Source organism: Salmo salar, unplaced genomic scaffold, assembly GCF_905237065.1.
Source record: "Salmo salar unplaced genomic scaffold, Ssal_v3.1, whole genome shotgun sequence".
Taxonomy (NCBI): domain Eukaryota; kingdom Metazoa; phylum Chordata; class Actinopteri; order Salmoniformes; family Salmonidae; genus Salmo; species Salmo salar.
The window spans coordinates 247,303-260,130 of record NW_025547502.1 but is presented as its reverse complement, the minus strand read 5'-3'; the positions used below and the strand labels follow the sequence as shown (position 1 = coordinate 260,130).

The window sequence follows — 12,828 nt, the reverse complement described above, 5'->3', positions numbered from 1 at the left end:
GTCCTGTTCAGCCCGTTCCTGCTCCCCGCACCAAGCCAGTGGTGCGTGTTCCCAGTCCGGCCCGGCCCGTTCCTGCTGCCCGCACCAAGCCAGTGGTGCGTGTTCCCAGTCCGGCACGGCCCGTGTCCGGTCCACCGGTGCCCAATCTTGTTCCGGTCGACGGCTCAGCTCCGGAGCCTGAGCATGCCGCTCCACAGTGGTCCAGCCCGGGCCAGAGGGGTAGGGCTAAGGTGGAGGCGGGGGAAAGAACACGCCCGGGGCCAGAGCCTCCACCGAGGGTGAGGCGCCCACCCGGGTCCCCCCCCTAATAGACTTAAGTTTGATTTCACAGAAGTGTGATTGACTTGGAGTTACATTGTGTTGTTTAAGTGTTCCCTTTATTTTTTTGAGCAGTGTATATATATATAAATTTAATTTTCATACATTTGCAAAATATTCTAAAAATCTGTTTTGCTTTGTCATTATGGGGTAGTGTGACGTCATTATGGGGTAGTGTGACGTCATTATGGGGTAGTGTGACGTCATTATGGGGTAGTGTGACGTCATTATGGGGTAGTGTGATGTCATTATGGGGTAGTGTGTAGATTGATGAGGAAAATTATTTATTTAATCAATTTTAGAATAAGGCTGTAACGTAACAAAATGTGGAAAAAGGGAAGGGGTCTGAATACTTTCTGAATGCACTGTATGTATGTTAATAGAATTTGTTCTCCCCAATAGTAAAGTTTGTCCAACTATTTTTTTTCGATACCTCTAAATACCATCTTATTAGATGGAGACATTTCCCCCCATTAGTTTGGGATTGAGACCTGCAGTCATCTTGATTTCAGACCACTTTGGAGACATATACATACAGGAGTGAAACCTTACTCCTGCTCTGACTGTGGAAAGAGTTTCTCTCTACTGGAAAACTTAAAAAGACATGAACATATACACACGGGAGAGAAGCCTTAGTCCTGCTCTGACTGTGGAAAGAGTTTCTCTCGACTGGCCCAGTTAAAAAGACACCAAGGTAATCAGAAAGGAGAGAAGCCTTATCACTGATCTGACTATAGATTTAGTTTTTTATCAACAGCTGAACTAAAAGGGTCATCAGAGAACACACAGAGGAGAGAAGCCTTACTTCTTCTCTTAATGTGGCAAGAGTTTCTCTCGATTGGGCAATGTAAAAACACACCAACGGATACACACTTGAGAGAAGCCTCATCACTGCACTGACTGTGAGAAGAGATTCTACAGATTGGTGTCTTTTTAAATGGCCCAATATATACATAAAGCAGAGAAGTCTCATCAGTTTTCTCAGACCAGCTAAGATTAGTCACTCCACTTAATTCTCATCCCATAAAATAATTGTCAACTTTGAATTGGATCAAATGAAGAAAGCGTAGAACACTCTTGTAATCCTGTTGTTTTCACTGTGAGAACCGTGCAGAAAAAAGGGAGCATTCTAGAATGTTAGTCTCTCTTCTCTTTACTGATCAGCACCTTGTTGATATTGACATCTTGGATTTGCAATGATGGTTGAATATCCTCTGTGAGGCGTCTCACAATGGAGTCTGATGGTTGACTGGGTGGTACTGCTTCCCTCTGCAGTTTTCTGTGGGAATGAGCTTGTAGACACAACATATACTGAGTGTACAAACCATTAAGGATACCTGCTCTTTCCATAACATAGACTGTTTCTGTACAGCACTTTGTGACATCGGCTGATGTAAAACGGGCTTTAGAAATACATTTGATGATGATGATGATGATATTAACAAACTTACCAAGTGACCTGTGATTAAATCTATTGTAGAATAAATGGAACCTGGATCCATTTCATTCTATTAACATGGTTGATGTGTGTTATAGCAGTAATGGGGTTAAACTGATATTAAAATGACAACTCCATAGGTGGTACCAGGTCAGGGGAGTTCATCTCTGCTCCCAGCATCCCTGGGACAGTACTGATCAACATAGCTGACCTGATGCAGAGGTGGACCAGTGATGTTTTCCTCTCAGTGGTGAGACTTGCCCTTCCATTTGAAACACCTTTACCTGAGATCGTACAAGACGTTACAGGCTTATTGCATGTGGAAACATACCTGCGTTCAAATACTATTTAAAATAATGTTGAATACTTAATGAGCAGTGGTTGATTGAGTTTGTTGTAATGGAACCAATAGAAAAGTCCTAAAAGTACAAACAAACCCCACCCACCTGGAAGACTAAAGGAAATGCTCAAAGTATTCAAGTCCAACCCTAATGAGAGAATAAATAAGTCCAGTCCAACCATTACCTCTCTCCTCTTTCACATCCCTCTATCATCTCTCCATGGGGGAGTACAACCATTACCTCTCTCCTCTTTCACATCCCTCTATCATCTCTCCATGGGGGAGTACAACCATTACCTCTCTCCTATTTCACATCCCTCTATCATCTCTCCATGGGGGAGTACAACCATTACCTCTCTCCTCTTTCACATCCCTCTATCATCTCTCCATGGGGGAGTACAACCATTACCTCTCCTCTTTCACATCCCTCTATCATCTCTCCATGGGGGAGTACAACCATTACCTCTCTCCTCTTTCACATCCCTCTATCATCTCTCCATGGGGGAGTACAACCATTACCTCTCTCCTCTTTCACATCCCTCTATCATCTCTCCATGGGGACGTCCCAATAATCTCTCCTATCTCCTGAAGTGTAGCTTTCCTTCTCTACTCCTCACAAATGTAAAAGCATTGGATTGGTGTTGACATGGAGTAGAGGGAGTTTACATATACCAGTCATTTCCTTTAAATCCATGAAGGGAAGTGGACAAGTTCACACTTAGAAAGGAGATAATTGGGGCACACCCCATGTGTTCTGATTACTACAGGAATGAAACCATATTGAGGTTGTCTGCTATATGTGTGTATATATATATATATTAGAGAGAGAGAGAGAGAGAGAGAGAGAGAGAGAGAGAGAGAGAGAGAGAGAGAGAGAGAGAGAGAGAGAGAGAGAGAGAGAGAGAGAGAGGTAAGTAAAGTTGTGGAGATGAGGGAATATGTGATCAGAACCCCTCCAGTCTGGTTAACCACAGTTAGGTCCAGTATGGACTATCAATACAAGTCACCATTTAGAATGTGACCCAGTTCAATGGGTCTGAACAGAACTGGGGGATGTCAGACATGAAGATGCCTAAACACAACTGGAATATTCACCCACACCACTAGCTCACCTCCACACAATCCATGTACAAGTTAAAGACACACCTTGAATAAATAACAAAGGAAAACTATTACTAGATGAAGTTTAGGGTTGTATTTTTATTTCCCATCACCATAAATCATATTTAATCACTGAACAGTAGCAGACCTAACTTCATCTGTTCCTGACTCTGGATAGTGGATTAAAAAGACCATCAATCTCCAATGATATTAAAGTACTATTCTGAACATTACTGATATACTGAGTGGCAAGTCAAGATATCTGCTGGTTTTATTGTTTGGTCAATAGCACCACCTGCTGGACAGGTTTAATGTTGCTGGACTGAGCAGTATTGGAGGATGAAAGATGACACATTTAGGGCTGGTTTCATAGACATCTACATCACACTTAATCTGTTCCATGTCCAGGAAACCAGTCCATATAGTTTAGTTACTATCTGATCCATGTCCAGGAAACCAGTCCATATAGTTTAGTTACTATCTGTTCCATGTCCAGGAAACCAGTCCATATAGTTTAGTTACTATCTGTTCCATGTCCAGGAAACCAGTCCATATAGTTTAGTTACTATCTGTTCCATGTCCAGGAAACCAGTCCATATAGTTTAGTTACTATCTGTTCCATGTCCAGGAAACCAGTCCATATAGTTTAGTTACTATCTGTTCCATGTCCAGGAAACCAGTCCATATAGTTTAGTTACTATCTGTTCCATGTCCAGGAAACCAGTCCATATAGTTTAGTTACTATCTGTTCAACGCCACTACGGAAAACTTGACCAATTGAGAAAACATATCAATGGTTCTGAATGACAACCAATATACATCAACACCATACATCATGATTCATGGAAATGTACAAGATTAAAACATTACAATGACAAAAATATGAATACATTGAATGTTTATTCATAACATCTGAAGATCAAATCAGTTAAATCATTGTAGATAAAACAGAGTAGAATGAATCATCACATCTGGGGACCATCACCACCAGCATGACTAGTATCTATGTGGACCCTACTACAGTTTAACCAGCTCAGCTATAGACTACACCAGCATGACTAGTATCTATGTGGACCCTACTACAGTTTAACCAGCTCAGCTATAGACTACACCAGCATGACTAGTATCTATGTGGACCCTACTACAGTTTAACCAACTCAGCTATAGACTACACCAGCATGACTAGTATCTATGTGGACCCTACTACAGTTTAACCAGCTCAGCTATAGACTACACCAGCATGACTAGTATCTATGTGGACCCTACTACAGTTTAACCAGCTCAGCTATAGACTACACCAGCATGACTAGTATCTATGTGGACCCTACTACAGTTTAACCAGCTCAGCTATAGACTACACCAGCATGACTAGTATCTATGTGGACCCTACTACAGTTTAACCAGCTCAGCAGTACCATAGATATTAAACCCAGGATAGAGGGGCTGAGTGAATGTGGTCTGGACTCTGTGGAGGAGGGTCATTGAGTCAGAGACACTGTAGAAGGACAGAGTACCTGCCTTGTGATCCAGGTACACTCCTACTCTGGAGGACTGAGGGCCTGATACTTCAGTCTCAACATTATTGTGTCTGAAACAATAACCACCTCTAGAGTACTGTAAACTCCAAGACTTGTTATTGTATCCAAATCCACCACCTCTCTCTGTTCTGCTGATGTCTTTATATGAGACTGCTGTATAAACCCACTCCCCACTCCACTCCACCTCCCAGTAACAGCGTCCAGACAGACCCTCTCTACACAGAACCTGACAGTAGTTGGTGAATCTGTCTGGATGGTCAGGATATGGTTGGACTTGGTCTGTATAGGTCACCTTTCTGTTCCCTTCAGACAGAGAGGTATGTGCATGCTGTGTTTGGTTCCAGTGTGAGTTGACAGGAATCTGGGAGAAGAGCAGAGCAGAGACCAATGAGGGGAGTCAGAACAATAAGTTAAGTCAGATACTGTATCTACCCTGTCTTTGATTAGAGCACAGCAGAGATCAAATCAGAGAAATATGAGGAGTCAGATAGATACCCAGTCTTTGATTAGATCTACTATTGCTATATATTTCTAGAGGGATTGTTAGGAGTGTCAGTAAAAAGAGACTGTTAGTTACTTCACAATAAATAGCCTCACATTGTAAAAACTGTTCTCTGGTCTTGGGCTTTGGAGGCAGTACAACATCCGCTATATTCACTACAGACACACAAACACATTGACAGAGAGAGGGAATGTTATCATCATACCATATTCCACATGTATATGACTAGTAGGGAACTTTCAATGGTCTAAAGTGTATGTTCTTATTGTTTTCAACACACCTGTAGTGGAGATCTTGGTCCATTCTCCTTTCAGGAAGTCTTCTAGTTTCTCTCTCAGTTCAGACACAGTCTTACTCACATATCCAAAGTACTGAAGAGGACGGACAACGATGCTGGGTAAGTCTGAAGATACACTGATACTGGAGAGAGACTGATAACTCTGGAGAGAGAAAGAGAGAGAGAGAGAGAGAGAGAGAGAGAGAGAGAGAGAGAGAGAGAGGGGGGGAAGGGACAAAGAGAGAGAGAGAGAGAGGGGGACAGCAGTAATGAGACAGAGGGAGAGAGAGAGGGACGGACTGAGAAAGAGAGGTACAGAGAGAGAGAGGGACGGACAGAGAGAGAGAGAGGGGCGGACGGACAGAGAGCGAGAGGGGAGGACAGAGAGAGGGAGAGACAGGGACAGAGAGACAGACAGGACAACATAATGATTGAGATGAATAGTTTCACATTAAGTTATATTCATATCACATGTAACAAGACAGTTTAGTTACCTGAGGGAATGGATGTGATCCTCTGTGTGTGAGAGCTGCTCCAGCTCAGTGCTTCTCTTCCTCAGCTCAGCTATCTCCTGCTTCAGTTGCTCCAGGAGTCCTTCAGCTTGACTCACTTGAGCCTTCTCTTGGGCTCTGATCAGCTCCTTCACCTCAGAGCTCCTTCTCTCAATGGAGCGGATCAGCTCAGTAAAGATCTTATCACTGTCCTCCACTGCTGCCTGTGCAGAGCGCTGTTAAGAGAGAGAGAGAGACAGAGACAGAGAGAGAGCGGGAGAGAGACAGAGACAGAGAGACAGAGAATCAGAGAGAGAGAGAGAGAGAGAGAGAGAGCGAGAGAGAGAGACAGTAGGTACAGTAGCCTCTGCACCTCATTGAGTCAGAGCGCTGCCACCCTGCTCTCCAGGTCCAGCAGGCCTTGTCCCCCCTCCTGGACAGGCAGGTACAGAACACCGCTTGGCCCTGCTCTACTCTCCTCCCTCCTGGTCCCCCCTCCAGTAGCCTGCCCCAGAGCAGAGCTAGACCCAGCTGTTAGATATAAAATGAACTATAACACTTTATATTTTGCAATTATGAATAATTACTACTTTAGTAAGGATATACACTTTATTCAGTACTGATAATTCCAATAGATGGCAGTACATTTCTAAATACTCCTACCTAACTCAGTACTTCTGAGAAAATAAAAAAGAGCCCTACTAACTTCTAATAGACCCTCCCCCATCCCCCAAATCCCTTCCAACCCCCCACAACCCCATCCAACCTCAATGACCCTACACTTCAATCTTTCCCTCTCTTCAACCTCCTTACAACAATATAACAACACATGCTCCACCGTTTCATTGACAAAACCCTCCAGACACAAACCATTCACTTCCTGCCAACCAGATGTAAGGACCAGTTCAATATACAATGTCCTAAGCACAATCGAGTAAACACCACCTCTTCCTTCCTAATCTGACCTTTGAATCTCGGTCCACCGACCTTTAGAGGACATATAAATGCCGTCCCTTGTGCTCAGAGTCCCATCTCTTCTGCCACACATCTATCAAAATGTCTCTGATTTTACATTTGTCCTGACCTCTACCCAGTGGAACATTAATATATATTATATCTTGTTGTAAAGCTCTTTTAGACAACTGGTCTACAATTTCATTCCCTTCCACACCTGAATGTGCTGGGACCCTGCAGAATCTCACTACTACACCCATTCTCTAATTTCTCCATAATAACATTGATACCTACAACTGTTCAACCAAAACCACTGCCTTGTCTACTAGTATATTCCCAACAGTCATCTAGAACAGTAGCAGTGGGATGCTCAACCTCACAGCCTTGCAACCCAATAAGATAATGACAATTTATTACACCGTATACCCAAAGGCATCTCACCTGCCTCCACTAGTAAGACACATACAGATGTTGATTTAAATGCACCAATACATATCCTTAAAGCTATATACTGGATTCTGTCCAGCTTAAGTCTTTGCTGCTGTTCCATAAACTATACACCCGTAATCAATTGTCGTCCTGATCAGAGCTCTATAAATATCCATCAACGATTGTCTGTCAGCACCCCATTCATAACCAGAGGCCCATACAACCAACTACCATGAAAGTGATGGAATGAGAGAGAGAGACATCGTTACAACACTGTACATAGACATAATATAACGTTTCTTCTTCTTTGGAGTTTAACGGCGGTTGGCATCCAATATGTTGTATTACTGCCTCCAACTGGACTATAATATAAATCTATTTTACTTTGTGATACAAAATGGGAAAAGGAACATTTCATATTTTTTCAAGTAAAACAACACCCTTCCAACTAACCCTACACTCATTAAAAACCCACTACCCCATTCCACTACTTTGACCCTATCTGCTCCTGCACCATGCCAACTAACCCTACACTCATTAACCTGTTGGGTCTAGGGGGCAGCATTTGCACGTCTGGATAAAAAAAATGTACCCGATTTAATCTGGTTACTAATCCTACCCAGTAACTAGAATATGCATATACTTATTATATATGGATAGAAAACACTCTAAAGTTTCCAAAACTGTTTGAATGGTGTCTGTGAGTATAACAGAACTCATTTGGCAGGCAAAACCCTGAGACATTTTCTGACAGGAAGTGGATACCTGATGTGTTGTATTGATTTTAAACCTATCCCATTGAAAAACACAGGGGTTTAGGAATATTTTGGCACTTCCTATTGCTTCCACTAGATGTCACCAGCCTTTACAAAGTGTTTTGAGTCTTCTGGAGGGAGATCTGACCGAACAAGAGCCATGGAACGGTGATGTCCCATTAGACACCTGGCGCGCTACTTCATGTTGGGTACCCTCGTTCCAATACGTTATAAAAGGCTATGCATTCGTCCACCTTGAATATTATTCATGTTCTGGTTAAAAAAGGCCCTAATGATTTATGCTATACAACGTTTGACATGTTTGAACGAACGGAAATATATTTTTTCCCCTCGTTCATGACGAGAAGTCCGGCTGGCTTACATCATGTGCTAACGAGACGGAGATTTTTGGACATAAATGATGAGCTTTTTTGAACAAAACTACATTCGTTATGGACCTGTGATACCTGGAAGTGACATCTGATGAAGAGAATCAAAGGTAATGGATTATTTACATAGTATTTTCGATTTTAGATCTCCCCAACATGACGTCTAGTCTGTATCGCAACGCCGTATTTTTCTGGGCACAGTGCTCAGATTATTGCAAAGTGTGATTTCCCAGTAAGGTTATTTTTAAATCTGGCAAGTTGATTGCGTTCAAAAGATGTAAATCTATAATTCTTTAAATGACAATATAATATTTTACCAATGTTTTCTAATTTTAATTATTTAATTTGTGACGCTGACTTGACTGCCGGTTATTGGAGGGAAACGATTTCCTCAACATCAATGCCATAGTAAAACGCTGTTTTTGTATATAAATATGAACTTGATAGAACTAAAAATGCATGCATTGTCTAACATAATGTCCTAGGAGTGTCATCTGATGGAGATTGTAAAAGGTTAGTGTATCATTTTAGCTGGTTTTATGGTTTTGGTGACCCTGTCTTTGACTTGACAAAACATTACACACAACTCTTGTAAATGTACTGTCCTAACATACTCTAAATTTATGCTTTCGCCGTAAAACCTTTTTGAAATCGTAAAACGTGGTTAGATTAAGGAGATGTTTATCTTTCAAATGGTGTAACATAGTTGTATTTTTGAAAAATTTGAATTTTGACATTTATTTGGATTCAAATTTGCCGCTCTTGAAATGCACCTGCTGTTGATGAAGTGCACCACAGGTGGCACGCTAGCGTCCCACCTAGCCCCAAGAGGTTAAAAACCCACTACCCCATTCAACTACTTTGACCCTATCTGCTCCTGCACCATGCCAACGACCTGGGAGGACGGGACACCACCACTCAACACACCCTGGAACTCTTCTGAAGTCAAATCTCATATCACCAAATACTACTCTGCAGCTGTCACCACAACATCTATTGTCTCTGATTTACGTTCCATTTCTGAGGTACAGTTGATAACCATTGCTTTGAACTCTAAGAAGCCAACCTTACTGAAGCATATATCCCTCGTTGGCCTATCCCTCTGTGCTGGCACAGATCTACTACTCACAGGGATCCTCTCAGGACTCCTCACCCTTGACCCATCCTCCTCTAGTTTCTTCACTGCCTCAGCATACGCCACCTTCTGCACTTCTCTTACTCTAGCCACCTCAACCCGCCTTTCTCTCACCAGACACTTCTGATCCCCAGCAACATGGACACCCCTACAGTTGACACACACACAACCTTATCCACTGAAACTACACAGTCCTCTATTCCATGACCTCCTACACACTTTCCACATCTTGGAATCTCCCTCATACAAACTGCTGCAACATGACCATAAACGTTGCACCTGAAACTGCTCAGTGGATTCAACACAAAGACTCTAACAGGATAACTGATATATCCCAACATGACTTTGTCGGGTAAAGACTCAAACGCAGACAGTGACTCCTCTGTTTCACCACGCTCACCACCGGGTCTGCTTCACACCAAACGGCGGGCATCAGAAACACCTGGAGTCTTCAACTTCAATTGCTCCACCTCCACACTAACGCTACCCCAGAAATCACACATTTCAATGGTGTCCTGTTCCTAAGGGCAAAACATGAAACAGATCTTGACCCAAGTTGCGTGACACGGAGCGACCACTCCCTCTGGTCAGAAGAAACACAAACAAATATTACAAGTCCACTACAGGTTACCTTCAGTGATTCAACTGCACCAAACTCCTTTCCCACCCACCCTGAAACTACAAATAAACTCTGTTTTCTACTTGAATTATAACATTTGAAATGTCTCTATTCCTTTGAATCTTTTGTGAGTGTAATGTTTACTGTTCATTTCTGATTGTTTAATTCACTTTTGTTTATTATCTATTTAACTTTCTTTGGCAATGTAAACATATGTTTCCCATGCCAATAAAGCTCTTTGAATTGAATTGAATTGAATTGAGAGAGAGAGATCCATGTTAATGTATAGGGGACATGAGGTAGTCATGGTCACTCATGGTTATGTGATGAGGTAGCCCCGCTTGGGACTTCAAAATCAGTGATCAGTGTGATCACGGCCCAAAAGGGAATGTCCTTTTGATGTAATGGTCAATATGTTGGTTTATCCCACAGTAGACCTGGGTTCATATCCCGTCGGTTACATTAAGCAGTCTATTCTCTGGAAGGGGTCCAGACAGCCTGTTCCCAACAGTGGGGTCATGGGATTGGATAGGAGCCTGTCTCTCTCTGACTGCAGGACAGAAGTGAAATGGTGTGTCTCCTCTGGTCAACAATACTCACCTTGAAAGACTCCACAGCCTGTTGGAGCTCCTTCAGCTCCTTCTCTCTCTCCTGGAATCTCTGCTGGACCTTCTGCTGACTCATCCCCAGCTGCCTCTGTGGAGAATCACTCTTCAATGAGCTATCAAGCTTTATTTATCCAGTAGATCAATAGTATAGTAATGTGACATAGGGCCCATAGAATATAAGGATACAAATATTGAGGAAGTGTCTGTGTGAAAATATGTTATTATGTAGTCATGTGAATGATTATAGTTTTAACAGAACAAAAATCAGGGTGCTGATTGGGTGTTTGATAACGAATGAAAACGATGTTTGATAACGAATGATAATGATATTTGACTTGTTGGATTGTAGCTAGAAATATACTTATTCATGTTACCATAGTAGAACATGTTGATGACTTTACATTTATAAGGAATGTATATGTTGGGGTCAATGAAGGGTGGATAGGAACTTGGTGTATGGAAAGTTACTGAGAGAGACAAGGGGAAGTGCTGAAATATTCTGTTCAAATATGTTATTGTTGAATATCAATGTTCCTAAAGAGGGAGACAAAGTGCAACTAGTTTCAGTCTCTAATAAGGCAGGCCAGCTGCAGAACTAGGGTGGAGACAGGAATTCAACAGTTTAGTTAGTCTCTGATAAGGCAGGCCAGCTGCAGAACTAGAGAGGAGTCAGGAATTCAACAGTCTAGTTTCACTTTCTGATAAGGCAGGCCAGCTGCAGAACTAGGGAGGAGCCAGGATTTCAACAGTCTAGTTTCAGTCTCTGATAAGGCAGGCCAGCTGCAGAACTAGGGAGGAGCCAGGAATTCAACAGTCTAGTTTCAGTCTCTGATAAGGCAGGCCAGCTGCAGAACTAGGGAGGAGCCAGGAATTCAACAGTCTAGTTAGTTTCTGATAAGGCAGGCCAGCTGCAGAACTAGGGAGGAGCCAGGAATTCAACAGTCTAGTTAGTTTCTGATAAGGCAGGCCAGCTGCAGAACTAGGGAGGAGCCAGGAATTCGGCTCGAGTTCAAGTCAACATATGAAGTGAGAAGAAACCTCTGGGAGGGGGGCCAGAGAGGCCCACCCCAACGACCCTCCTACTACAGTCTTATCTCACACACATACACTTCCACAGCCACCAAGGTTCTAGCATCAGGCAGGGTCATGACTACACCAGTGAGAGGAACCAATTCAGTTACTGCCTAGCAACAGAAATGTATTGGCTGTCAAGATGTGTAAGGAGTTGATCTATAAATATACGTGCTTGTATCTTTGTCTTTGCAGCTGTATGACCCCAGTGGGTGAAAAAACTTGGTTTGAGTCTTTAAAAAAAAATTGATCCTTTTTTTTTTTTTTTACCTTTATTTTACTAGGCAAGTTAGTTAACCTGTTATGGCTAGGGGGCAGTATTTTCACGGCTGGATAAAAAACGTACCCGATTTAATCTGGTTACTACTCCTGCCCAGTAACTAGAATATGCATATAATTATTGGCTTTGGATAGAAAACACCCTAAAGTTTCTAAAACTGTTTGAATGGTGTCTGTGAGTATAACAGAACTCAAATGGCAGGTCAAAACCTGAGAGATTCCTTTACAGGAAGTGGCCTGTCTGACCATTTCTTGAACTTCTTTGCCATCTCTATCTTTTACAAAGGGTCTCTGCTCTAACGTGACACTTCCTACGTCTTCCATGGGCGCTCAGAGCCCGGGAAAAACCTGAATGTCGTCATCCCAGCCCCAGGCTGAAACACATTATCGCCTTTCTCAAGTGGCCGATCAAGGGACTGTGGGCTTAGGCGCGTGCCCTGGCCGCCCCCGTCTTTGTGATTTTTCCTCTGTTTGCCGAAAAGGAGATTCCCGGTCGGAATATTATCGCTTTTTACGAGATAAATTGCATAAAAATTGATTTTAAACAACGGTTGACATGCTTCGAAGTACGGTAATGGAATATT

General features: G+C 42.5%; 1 pseudogene; it reads right to left on the bottom strand.

Annotated features, from left to right (window-relative positions):
- Positions 1-4,625: 4,625 nt before the first annotated feature.
- LOC106592440 (tripartite motif-containing protein 16-like) lies at positions 4,626-12,209 on the bottom strand (annotated as a pseudogene).
- Between the last annotated feature and the right edge of the window lie 619 nt (positions 12,210-12,828).